Genomic DNA, 14,450 nt, shown 5'->3' with positions numbered 1-14,450 from the left:
CTGTCAAACTAAACGTTGCCTTGATTAATAATGACCTGGTAATCGAAAAAACATATTTTATAAATCAATTGGCTAATTAATATTTTATCATAGATGGAATATAGAAAATGAATAATCTTCGTGAATTAACCAACAATTATGATTCGGATAGTAAAAAAAAAGGAAGCAAGTGAAATAAAACAAATATGAAACGATAACCCTCGCCAAATCAGTTTTAAACAAAATTACATCATCTTTCTTCAAAATTGAAATAGTATTTATTTTAAAGTTAAAAACGTTCGAAATAAAGTTTATATATCAAGTAAATAGTATTTATTTTAAAGTTTAAAGTATTTGTAATAGAGTTCCGTGTACTTAGTGAAAACTATTAAAAATAAAGTTCGATTATATTTTCGTCTAATATGTAAATGCCAACATATTTATTGATGTAATTTAAATGCAGGACTTGTGTATATCAGTCGTAGTTTAGGTCTAGTTACTTTATCTATGTACGTAGTAACAATAGATGAAGTTTTGTGATCATGCGAAAATTCGAACTCGAGATTTTGACTGATTCGAACTCAGAATCGATTACTGATCACGTTTTAATGATCTAGAAAAAATGTGTGTGTGTCTGTATGTGTGTCTGTGTGTGTGTCTGTGTGTGTGTCTGTGTGTGTGTCTGTGTGTGTGTCTGTGTACTTTGGGGATTTTTTCAACACCGTTAGTCCTATCGAACCAAAACTTAGTATCGGTTAATGAAATTCTTATAGACACTACGTAAATTTTTTTCAAATTTTTAAGTTGACCGGAAATGGTACCTCCCCTTATAGGTGTCCTCTTTTTTTTAAGTTTTTGAATTCGATTTTCTCCCAAACTACTAACTGAATCGGACTGAATTTTTTTTGCATGTACTAGAAATAATAATTTTTATAATTTTATATTTTTTAAATATTTTTATCTGAACCGGAAGTAGTACTTTTACTCTAGAGAATCGAGGTTTTTTATGTTTTTCTCAAAAGCCTTTTGATTATTCGAACTGAAATTTCATATCGATCAGTTAAGGCTCAATACCAAGTTATGTATAAAATTTGGTAAGCGTCCGTCGACCGGAAGTGGCAGTTTACTCTTGTTCGATTTTTCTTCCACTATTTTTTTCGACCCCTTAAACATGTGTGGTCTTCACGAAAAAATGCAAGTATAATTCTTGTATCAATGTGATTAAAATAAAAAAAAATCACTAATTTTAATAAACCGGAAGTGGGATTTTTTCCCTTCCGGAAGCATCCGGAAGGAAGGTCAAAATGTTGTCGCCTGGATCCTGACCACACCCCTGAACGTATTAAGCTGAAAATTTATATTTATATTATTTATGTACTAACTTAGATTTGGTAACGTTTTGGTCAGAATTCGTATACCGGAAGTAGTATTTTTTTTAAAAACAATATTTCATTATTTTTTCATTATTTTATTTTGACCTTTTAAATTATTTTAAGCGTCTTGATATTTATTGTGTATAATAAAGATAGTGATTTTAAGTAAAAATAAAAAATAAAATCATCAAATTTAATGAACCGGAAGTGGGATTTTCTCCTATTAGAAAGGTCAAAAATGTTGTCGCCTGGATCCTGTCCACACCCCTGAACGTATTAAGCTGAAAATTTATATTTGTGTTGTTTATGTACTAACTTAGATTTGGTAACGTTTTGGTCAGAATTCGTAAACCGGAAGTAGTATTTTTTTTAAAAACAATATTTCATTATTTTTTCATTAATTTATTTTGACCTTTTAAATTATTTTAAGCGTCTTGATATTTATTGTGTATAATAAAGATAGTGATTTTAAGTAAAAATAAAAAATAAAATCACCAAATTTAATGAACCGGAAGAGAGATTTTCTCGTCTTAGAAAGGTCAAAAATGTTGTCGCCTGGATCCTGACCAAACCCCTAAACGTATTAAGCTGAAAATTTATAATTGTATTCTTTATGTATTAACTTAGATTTGGTAACATTTTGGTCAGAATTCGCAAACCGGAAGTAGTATTTTTTTTTAAAACAATATTTCATTATTTTTTCATTATTTTATTTTGACCTTTTAAATTATTTTAAGCGTCTTGATATTTATTGTGTATAATAAAGATAGTGGTTTTAAGTAAAATTAAAAAATTAAATCACCAAATTTAATGAACCGGAAGAGAGATTTTCTCGTCTTAGAAAGGTCAAAAATGTTGTCGCCTGGATCCTGTCCACACCCCTGAACGTATTAAGCTGAAAATTTATATTTGTGTTGTTTATGTACTAACTTAGATTTGGTAACGTTTTGGTCAGAATTCGTAAACCGGAAGTAGTATTTTTTTTAAAAACAATATTTCATTATTTTTTCATTATTTTATTTTGACCTTTTAAATTATTTTAAGCGTCTTGATATTTATTGTGTATAATAAAAATAGTGGTTTTAAGTAAAATCAAAAAATTAAATCACCAAATTTAATGAACCGGAAGAGAGATTTTCTCGTCTTAGAAAGGTCAAAAATGTTGTCGCCTGGATCCTGTCCACACCCCTGAACGTATTAAGCTGAAAATTTATATTTGTGTTTTTTATGTACTAACTTAGATTTGGTAACGTTTTGGTCAGAATTCGTAAACCGGAAGTAGTATTTTTTTTAAAAACAATATTTCATTATTTTTTCATTAATTTATTTTGACCTTTTAAATTATTTTAAGCGTCTTGATATTTATTGTGTATAATAAAGATAGTGATTTTAAGTAAAATTAAAAAATTAAATCACCAAATTTAATGAACCGGAAGTGGGATTTTCTCCTATTACAAAGGATAAAAATGTTGTCGCCTGGATCCTGTCCACACCCCTAAACGTATTGAGCTGAAAATTTATATTTGTATTCTTTATGTACTAACTTAGATTTGATAACGTTTTGGTCAGAATTTGTAAACCGGAAGTAGTATTTTTTTTTAAAACAATATTTCATTATTTTATTTTGACCTTTTATATTATTTTTATCCTCTTGATATTTAATGTGTATTATAATTATACTGATTTTAAATAATAAAAAAAATTTGAACAAAATCCGACAACCGGAAGTAGAACTTTTGTCTTGTGCAAGTATTTGCATATATTCGCGCTCAATTTGTATCGCTATCATAGTTATTAGTTCAATATTGAATTTTGTTTTGTAACCTTCTTATATTCCTCAAATACATAGATAAAGTCATGGGTTGGTCACACCCGAATTTTTTATATTAGGTTGAGTGAGTACCTATGTACATATTTACTTAAAACGAAAAATCAATACTATAAAAATCGACATTTGATGGAAAATAAACTGAAAGCTAAATGGATTTAAAATTGCCCAATAATTATAATACAACATAAACTTCAAAACAACATCCTAATGTGAAAGCCAAGTCTACAATAAACAACTTATACATTTATTTATTGCACACTTAACAAAAGATCGAGCCAACACACACCTGTCTAAACCACAACTTTTCAAACTTTCTACATATTAATCAATTTGTACTTACATACATACATATGTACATACACATTTAAATTTTACCAGAAATAAATCTATTGTCACCTATCATTATCAATTAAACCATTCAATTCTAAATACACCATCTTCTATTAAGTATCTTAGTGTAATACTAAATAATAAAATCGATTTCTTTGAACATATTTCCTTCATTACTAACGCCTTTTTATTTATCCCATATTAATTGTATTGAAAAAGTCCAACTAAAATTTATTAAATCCTTACGCTACCATTTTCCTACCTACGCCCATACTACTGTTCCCGATATTTTAAAAATCCTATCCATTAACAATATTTCTATCAGGCGACGACTCACTGATGCTAGATTCTTTTTTAAGCTCCTAAATGGTTTCCTTGATTGTTCCGATTTACTGAGTAAGGTTGGTTTCAGGACCCCAGTTAGGTATTCTAGAAACGTTGCACTCTTTGCACTTAATCCTTTCAAAACCAATTCCCTAAAATATTCCTATCTACAGCGTGTTTATCATATGCTCTATTCGGTATCTATTCGGTATTTCCCTACATCAATTCAGGCTGCCATCAGGAGAGTCTTGACTGATTCTACTTCTATTTCTATTATATATTCTTTATCTAATTATATTATATCACTTTATGTTTATCAAATTATATTATATCACTTTATGTTCAATTATGCATTGTCCTATTTAGTTATATTTTAGTTTTTATTCTTTTTTTTCTCATTTATTTTATTTTATTTTATTTTTTATTTAATTTACATCAAGAAGGCCTAACAGGTAAACCCAATGCGCCTTCCTGGCCAAAGACAATTATATAAACATACATATATGAACACCATCCATATATACACAAATACTTACACGTATACACAAATACACATACATACATACATAAATATAAAAATACACATATATACATATACATACATACACACCTACACATATATATATTCACATATACATACATATATATATATATATATATATATATATATATATATATATATATATATATATATATATATATATATATACATATACACATACACATACACATACATACATCCATATACATACAAACATTATGCATGCATATACACATAAACACATAAATAAAGATAAATTACTCATATATATAAAAATAAAAAATAGCATACATATATAAATAAAGATAAAACCAACATACATACACATTATGCTAAATAATAAAATTGCAAAATGAAAACAACATGTGTAAATATGTATGTAGCTAGAAGTCATTTAAAATATGCTGCCTGTTAGAACTGTATGATGCAGTAAAAACATCAAGGCTCCCAGAAAGCAGGTTAAATAATCGAATGGCTCTTGAAAGGAAATTTGTTTGTCAATATGTACTAAATATATTATGTATTTTGTAAAAATTTATAATTGGGCCCAGATGTTATTTTGTTATATTTATTCTTTGTTTTTATGAACTTCTACATCTGAAGCCTGTTGATTTTTCAATAAATAAATAAATACACAGTATTCGCTGATGTCTGTCGACTATAAAGCCAGAGAATTTATGCATGTTTATAAAAAATAAATCATCCGTTGAAACATCAACAGGCAAAATACAAATTGTACATTTAAAAAAAGTATTTTCATTCCGCACACCAATGAATACATATTATATTTTGTCATCGGTGTGCACTTTGTTCCACAACAGAACAAAAGTGTACATTTGTCGGTGATGTGTGGTCGGCCAGGGGTCGCCAGATAAGCTCGCGGACCCGCGGTGACCTTGTCGACCCCTGCATTGTCTTGTCGAACGCGCCTAATATGGCCGCATTATTAAGTCATATACAACTTCGACCCCGGTCGTCCACCGAAACCCCTTTATTTCATTTATATTATATTATATTTACCCAGCAAACTGTTGGGAGTATTAAACTGGATGCGTACGATTATATTTTATGTATTGAAATGTGTTTTTATCGTCCTCGTTAGATGGTTTGAAATTTACCTACGATTGCTGTCTGGTGGGGGGATTTTATTTCACTTTAATGAGAGCGCTATCCGAGGCATCTCTTCGAGGCGAAAAAGATTTATGTCCTGCAGGTGATTTATTGGGTCCCGAATAAACACATAAATTATGGTCGAATCCTAGTGGTAGCCTTTAGGCACTTTCGCATATGGGTCGATGCTCAATTGGGAATGCCTTTTTTATTGTTGGATTTTTTTCATATTAAGAAATTTGGATTTTGGTCAACGCATTTGAAATACTGATGATGCGTTAAGTTTAATTTGTAATAAGTAGAGGTAAGATAGTCACAGTGCAATCCATTGTTCGGCAAACCTTTAACAATGCATTTACAACCTTTGAACAATACACGGCCCCCTCAGACTCCGGTGACTAGTAATAAGAATAGTAAATACGTCTTTGATTTTTTTTACTATTAAGAGGGCTGGACACCAGCGCCTTGTCCATACAAACGTATTAGACTTCTCCCTTCCTCGATTATGGCACTAGAGAAATTATTTTTTAATATGCTATAAATATCCACCATTGGGTTGCATCTATCGTTTTATTTTTTTGATTAGTTATTTTTTATAGGAGCTAGGAGCAGCCAAACATCAATAAAATCGCCTCTTTTTTACACCCACGAAAAGAGTCCAGCATGCTTATTTAACGGTCGATTTAAAAAAAAATACGCGCATAGTTGCACAGAAAATATCTTTCTCAAGCCGATGATGAATTTTTTTTAAAAATTGGTCCAGTTTCGGAGGAGAAAATAGGAGAATACGAAACCTCGATTTTGTCAATTTAAAATACGTTTTATCTGGTCGAAGCGCAACTGTCGCATTCAATATATATATATATATATATATATATATATATATATATATATATATATATATATATTGATATATATTGTCGCATTCACTCAATATATACATTCACTCAATATACATATATATCGAAGAAAGGAACGGCAACAAAATTATGGTTTCGGGTGTACAGCCCTCTTAAGCTGTACATTAACATTAAAATAATGTAATACTACCTACATATAATTACTAGCAAAAAAATAAAATGAAATTGTAAAATAGAAAATGATAAGTAGATCAGTAGCTGTTAAAATAGATATAAGATGTATTGTGAACATAATAAAAAGCATTTAGTAGTCACAAACTCAAATTAAGTTTAATTTGTACATGTTACAGTGAAATTGTTATTGTCAGTGATATTATAATTTCACTGACTCAAGCAGTGAGTACGGATTTAACAATAAATATAAGAATCAAGAAATAGTGTGTGAAATGTGTTTTTTGGTGTAAATTTAATGATTCAACTATGGCAAGTAAGAAAACTATCATCAAACTAGTGCCGATGACATATCATCGCATGGGTATTGGCATATTAAGTTATTAAATTTAAAAATAAATAAATAAATGCGCCTCCGGTCATGTGTTCGATCCCCACGCGTTCGAATTTTTTTCAAATACCTTTTAAATATATTTAATTTAATTGACATATAAACAATATAAAACACCGATAGAAAAATTAATTAATTAATTAATTCGAAAAAATATCGGTTTACCGGTAAACGGAAATTGTGGTAAATTGGACTCCCTAATGGGTACATACATATTTATGTATGTAGTATTTTATTTTAGTTTATACGTACATTGTATGTACATAAATACATCCCGTTTCATCTATTTTAATATGGTTACTTACAAAGAAATTTCTAAAAAATTTCTAAATTCAAAATATCTATTATTCAAAGTATCTATTGATTGATGATGTGATTTTTTTTATTGACCTTTAAGTTGTGAAATTATCATGAATTTTTGTTGAATCAATTTTGAAACAGATTTCATGTTTATTCCAACTATATACTTTATGCATACGTATATTTAACGCATTTAAATTTTTAATAAAATATTAGGATTTATCAAAAGTTGAACTCCATAGTGTTCTTTTGTAAATGCGATTCTTAACAGTGAATTATTATAATATTAATAATAAAAAAATCAATATTAATCAATATTATATGAATATATTAATAATAGTATGCGACATCTGTGATCAGATGTGCGAATCATCTAAAATGTGATAGCGATATGAATGTGCAATTTTCATGTTGTAAAATTGTAAAGAAATACTCTTATTGAAAATAATACGCTAAATAATTCATTATAATATTATAATTCAAATTGAAAATTTTCAATTCGAAACAAGTTTTGTTAATTTATTCTTTTATTTCATAATTTTTCACATGCTACTGAAATCTAAGGTAAAATTTATAAAATAATATTATTCAGCCAAATTGAAATCTACATCTATGTAATTGTTCCAAACAATCAGTCTTATCATTATTTTGGTTAATTAACCCAAAAAAAAAATCTCATAAGATCTCATCTACATACATATGAGTTGTACCTACTAGCACGTACTAACTTAGTCTTGTACCAATTTTGCCAAAAATTTGCCACACAGTGGCACACGTACTGTCTGTCGTTCGCACTATCTTGGCATTAGACGAGTACATCCGGTGTTTTATCAAGTTCAATATCAGTGTGAGAAAACGCCGGTTTTATTCATGTTTGAATATTTAATCAACACACACACTCACACAAACACATGATTCCCATATCTCTGCAGAGACCATAAAACTGTGCATACATATTTGCGTATTCCGTTGATTTTTATATTTGTTTATGAGGTTAGACGTGTTCCCAGGAAGTCAAGATAAAAATGTGTCAAAATTCAGCACTAACGAGAGTATTCTCTTGAATTAATTAATTGATGAAAATATATATGTAGATATACATAGATATTGGAAAGTTTTTTGGGATGACGTTTCGTACGTAGTAGCAATTTCACACATTTATTCAAATTACAAAAACAGGATAAGCTTTATCAATTTTTGAATTTTTTATTGCAGCTGTAGTGTCACAACACTATCAAGAATGCGGGGTAATAAACTGATGAATTTTAAATATTAATTACATCAGATAAAAATTATCATAATTTAATTAATACTTTTTGAATACGTTTTTTTTATATCATTTTTATTAATTGAACGTTTGATGTTTTAGTACTTATTTATTAATTATTCGCAAAACTTATCAGTCGAATTTTACGATAGACACATTGCTATTACGCATTTTATTAGTAATACTATTGCTTTGAAATATTTAATGGATTGTTAAATTTACATAATTAGGAATTGAGAAAACTATACATTTTTATAATTAACTGTTTTTGAAGTACATCGAATACGTCTTTCTTTTATAGGTATATTGGCTGATATGTTAGATGGGTGTTGTATGTATGTGTTGAAGTACAGACTTATTTGTCTTGTCGTTTTATGTAAATAAATCTGTACAGTCGTCGATTAACTTTACACTGATGTTTAAAAATAAGCGTTCGCCTTTGACTTTTCGGAAGTGCTGGTGATTAATTCGGTCGCCGAAAAGTGCGGGAAAAATGTAAAAAAAAAATAAAATAACAACTGGTAAAAGAAGAAAACAATTTCAAATCGAGAACGCCATTTGTCTAGCATCGTGTTTATTTCTGTTTTTAAAACGATTCGTATTCCGACGATTTTAAAGCATTTTTTCATGCCAAATCATTCCGGTCGGTCAGATGGGAGGGCATACCTTATCTTTTGTTACACGACATCGTGAAAACCCCGAGCTAATTTTAACAGGTTTGTTGGGAAAAAAAGCAAAACAGAAAAACAAATAAAAAGTTCCGATTTCTTAGCGATAACGTCGATTTTCACCCATTCATTGCACACGCACTTTTTCACGACTAAAAATCAACGGGTTTACATTCGGCATGAGATATATCTAATTACCTATATTTTGGTATGTTACAGGCAATGTGTAAAGTCTAGACAATATATACATGGTTATTCTAAAATCGTCCGGTAGATATGGATTTTATATTGGGGATGTTTACACATGCAAGTACATACATATAGGTAGATATGAAGGTATCATATTGGAATGAATTATTTTGATTTCATATATACAAGTATATGTAATGCGACCTTCTGATGATTTTTTCAGTACACAAACAATTAGCAACATTCCATATTGAGAAGTGGACGTTGAATACACGTTTTCAAGTCGTCCGAGATGAAAGGATACCAATCGGCTCGATTTGTATCGTCTACTGGTTTTCGATAAAACGTTCAGATTAATTAATCGAAACTGATCCGGTCCATCTGTAAGCACCTACATACCTATATCAATGTAAAAATTCTCAATAAAAAAAATTACAACAGATACATTCGTTTCACTTGTCATTCGATGAATACATTATTGACGTGTTACACTTACTTACTTACATACATACAAGGCGATGTGATTTAACAATAAGCTTGTATGTATGTACATATGTAAGAGATTGTACAAATAAAAATATTAAGAAAAAAGTCGTAATGTGCATTTTATGATTTATTTGATCGGTAGTTTGTTTAACTCGTGCTATATAATAAAACATTTTACGGTTGCTACGTTGTATAAGGAATTATTGCTACTGTTTTTCGTACGTGTGGATTATTAATTAGCCGAAAATTTTCGTAATTGAGTTCTCGCGATATTAGTACGCTTTTATTTTGTATGTTTGTACAAAATGGCTACGTGTATGTTAAACATGGCTATCGTGATTTGAGAATTTTTAAAGTATTTCGGGAAAATCGACTGTTTGTTGGAAAAAAGCTAAATTTATTTATAGGGTCATAAATAGAGGTGTAGAATATATTTTATTTAATGCGTATTTTTTTTATGTATTTAAGAATACTTGGGAAAGACACGGCACAGTCGATGGATTGTCATTTCAATATACATAGATATGGGCTATATTTTAAATATAACGTATATTCAATATATTATATTTGCCATATACGTTATAATTGAAAGTCCAAGTTTCAATTTCAAAAACACTATTTCTGTTTGGCTTAATTCACAAATTGTTATCACTTCTTTTAATTCGATATGTCCAGAATCTCGGAAAAGCAGAATACAAACCACCGGTATTTTTATATATTGTTAAACGCAAAACATTATATGTAAATGTTTTGCAAAATATTTCTCAAAATGAAAAAAAAGTTAAATTCTTCCACTTTCAAATATAGCAGCTCATATTATAAACATTCACAATTTTTATCTATGTACACATATTAAATCAAATCGAAATTGTTTATTGATTCATCTACAAAAATAACTGTCGCTGTAATTAAATAATATGTATATTATATATTGAATATTATTTACATTACTAATCCATTTTTCATGTCCGAGCTAGCATAATTCATAATAATTACATTTTAAATATCAATATTTAACCAATAAATGTCACACAGTGCTTAAAGAGCGTTTTTTTTGTAATGAGTTGATATTTATGTTCTAAAATTTATTATATGTAAAAAGGATTTTTACATAAGATTTTCCTATACGTGAAATATCTACTATTAACCTTCTCAAAAATATTATAATAAAATTTTAAATTATATCTAAAATATAAAAAGGCCATAAAATATACATACTTAAATATAGCGATCACTAAATCAGTAGGTATATAAGCGTTTAATTTAAATTATCTACTTATCTGATTTGTAATTTATAGCCTCGACATATTTATTCATGTAAATGGAAGAAAGATATTTGGAAGTACAATAAAATAATTCGGAATAAAAAAATACGTCTTTCTTGTGGACTATAAGAAGCGAGTCGGCTGATGCGCAATTACTACGACATTTAAAAAATTCTTTCGAAACGCAGATAAACATTTCTTCACGCGACGAATAAAATATTTTTTGTGACCTTTTGCCGGATGGACTTTTATATATATTTTTTTTGTTTTCTTTTGTTTTTTTTTTATTTGTATGTAAGGTCGACACGGTTTACCACGAGTTCGGTGCGAATGAGCGCTCTGGCAATGTAATTTGAATTTGAAAAATTATATCCGGTGGTCGAGTGGCCGAGGCTGGTTGATAAGGGACACGGCAGATGCCAACGGTGATACCCTCGCCACATTATGCTAAAACCGTGTATACCGTATACTACACCTACCCCCTGTTTACACGGTGAAACGATCGCGGTAAACGGAACGACCGCACGACATTTTCGAATCGCGTGAATCGTGCATGTTACCGACAATGCGTATAGCTCTGGCTATCTAAAATAAGTTTAAAATACCCAACATGTTTGTACAATCTCATTCATCTTATCTTATTGACAGGTGAGCTTAATGTAATGCGTAATATTTTGAATTTTCAACTTAGAACTACATACGTCTATTTGTTAACCGCGCAATAAGAACATAAGTAGGTACATATTTACGGGTCTCTGTGACGAGACAGAATGTCAAACGACAGAAAACGCAAATATCGGAAGGCAAAGATCGAAAATCGAAAGATCTTAAGTCGAAAGATCAAAAAAAAATGGTGCATGGTAAACGGTACATACTCACTTAATTTGCGCGAGCAGGATGCAACAGGAACAAGAGGAACAGGCTTTTCCTCCCGTGTTAATGTGCGCGCGCAGAATACGGGAGGAAAAGCATGTTCCTCTTGTTTCTGTTGTATCCTGCTCGCGTAAATTAAGTGAGTATGTACCGTTTACCATGCACCATTTTTTTTTTTGATCTTTCGACTTAAGATCTTTCGATTTTCGATCTTTGCCTTCCGATATTTGCGTTTTCTGTCGTTTGACATTCTGTCTCGTCACAGAGGCCGTATATTTACATATGTCGGATTTAGAATACCTACAAATTCGAAATTATAATATTTCTCACATAGATATCTATTATACTAATTGTTTTTAATAGACCAAAATTTGTCGCTCTGTAATGGTAATCGGCTTATCTTGGTGACACAGCCAGGTCGAAATTGTGTCAAATTTATGCGAAACTGTATGAAAGTCCTGTTAATTACTGTAATAAATGAAATCATTGTTAATTATTTTATAACGATGTTCACATAGCAAATTAACAATACTATTGTGATAATGATTTATTGTAAAACCGAAATTTTGAACATTTCCGCAAGAAATCGTAAATCGTAACCTAACCTAACCTAACCAGTAGATGACAGAATAACTAATAACTAAAGCCCGGACCCTGAGGGGGCTGTTTATTGTTCAAATGTTGTAAATGCATTGTTAAAGGTTTGCCGAACCTTTTTTTACAAAGCATTTACAACAATTGAACAATAAACGGCACGCTTCCGGTCCTACCTCTACTAATAACCATACTAACACACTTGTGAAGAGTCTCGGTGATTACAACAAAATGTCTATACCCTTCAGGTATAAACACAGATTATCGAAACACAATCTGATTTAGGTCATCGACTTTAGAGAGTCTTTAATTAATATTATGTATTAGATGTATTATGAGCATTTATAAGAATTGTAAATAGGTTTTTGAGCTCTTTTTCCTATTATGCTGTACATTAATATTATAATAATATAATACTATGATTACTATCAAAATTAAATTAAAATTGTAAAATACAAAATGATCAGTAGATCAGTAGCTATTAAAATAGTGTTTAAATATTATACATTGGATGAATACAAATTTTTTCATCCAATGTATAATAGATCAGATCGTCGACTTTAAAATATTATTTTTTATCTAGTAACATAGATCAATGGTTAGCTTGTAATGCTTTCAATTGTGTGATCACTGGTTTGATCCCTGGCTGTGCTGCTGGTCAGACCTTGGATATGTAACTCCTAAGTCGATCGCTTCTTATCAGAGTTTGCCAATTTATCTGATTTCATTGAAACGGTTCCAAAAAATTGGCAATCCTTCAACCCTTTCTATTTCTCGCAAAATTTGAGTTTACAGCATTTTGAATTCGCTGATTTATAAAATGCTGCAAATATTCTATAGATGTCTCTATGATGCTATGTAAAATTACTTCTAATAAATTGTTTGTCGATTTTTGTAATTGGCTAGGAAGGCATTGGGATTTACCTGTTGCGCCTTCCTAATATACATATGTACATACATATGTATGTATGTAAATAAAATAAAACATCTGATCGATGGTTTTTAAGGTTAAAGGTGCATACACAGAGTGGTGCGTGACACGTGTTTTTTTTTTTATAGTTTTGCACAAAAAAAAACCTGGCATATGTCTCTACCGTCGCGATCCTTCCCAAAACTCACCCCCTGGAGTGTTTTCGGTGATATTTTGACAATGATTGATTACGGTGATTTCCATATTTGACAAAATATAAGAGAAACATGTTGAAATAATAAGATCGTACGAATTCAAAATGACAAGAAGACACGCCTATCATTCCTGAAGTCTACTTAGACGTGCCGTACTGCACTTTTGAGTGTGTTCTTATCATAGAAGTACACACCTACTAAAATGATAGATGTTAACTCTCCCTGTTTGCTGCAAAGCTTGTGTTAAACTGAGACAATATGAAATTCGAGAAGATAAAAATAAAACGCAGGAAATACTTTGTAATGTTTATGTTCCCAGCATATCTTAGGTCTATTATAATACATAGTTACTGATCTAGTCATTTACAAATTATATATTTTTTTGTTAGTAGATATTTATAAATTATAAAATATTACCTTATTTTAATGTTCAAAAAAAAAAAACTCAAAAACCTATTTACAATATTCTTACCAATGTATTTTTTTTAGATATGAACATTTTTTTTACATCTAATATTAAAAATAAAGAATTTTTAAAAAATATGATTATTTACATTGTCGGTAGCGTGTGTTTTGCAAGTAAGAAGCCACAATATTGCTGCCATTTCGACGAAATGTGCAATTTCGTACGTCAAAATGGCGATCAAAAGACATCGAAATTAATTATTTAATTTTTATTTTTATTCCACAAGCGATAGAAATCGTGTCCAGTTTTAAATGTTATTTATATTCTTTGTGCAAGGTTTAAATGGTTTTCGTAATGTTCATAATCA

The sequence above is a fragment of the Arctopsyche grandis genome, chromosome 13, assembly GCF_051622035.1.
Source record: "Arctopsyche grandis isolate Sample6627 chromosome 13, ASM5162203v2, whole genome shotgun sequence".
NCBI classification, from domain to species: Eukaryota; Metazoa; Arthropoda; class Insecta; order Trichoptera; family Hydropsychidae; genus Arctopsyche; species Arctopsyche grandis.
The sequence above is the reverse complement of the archived record's forward strand: the minus strand, read 5'-3'. Positions refer to the sequence as shown.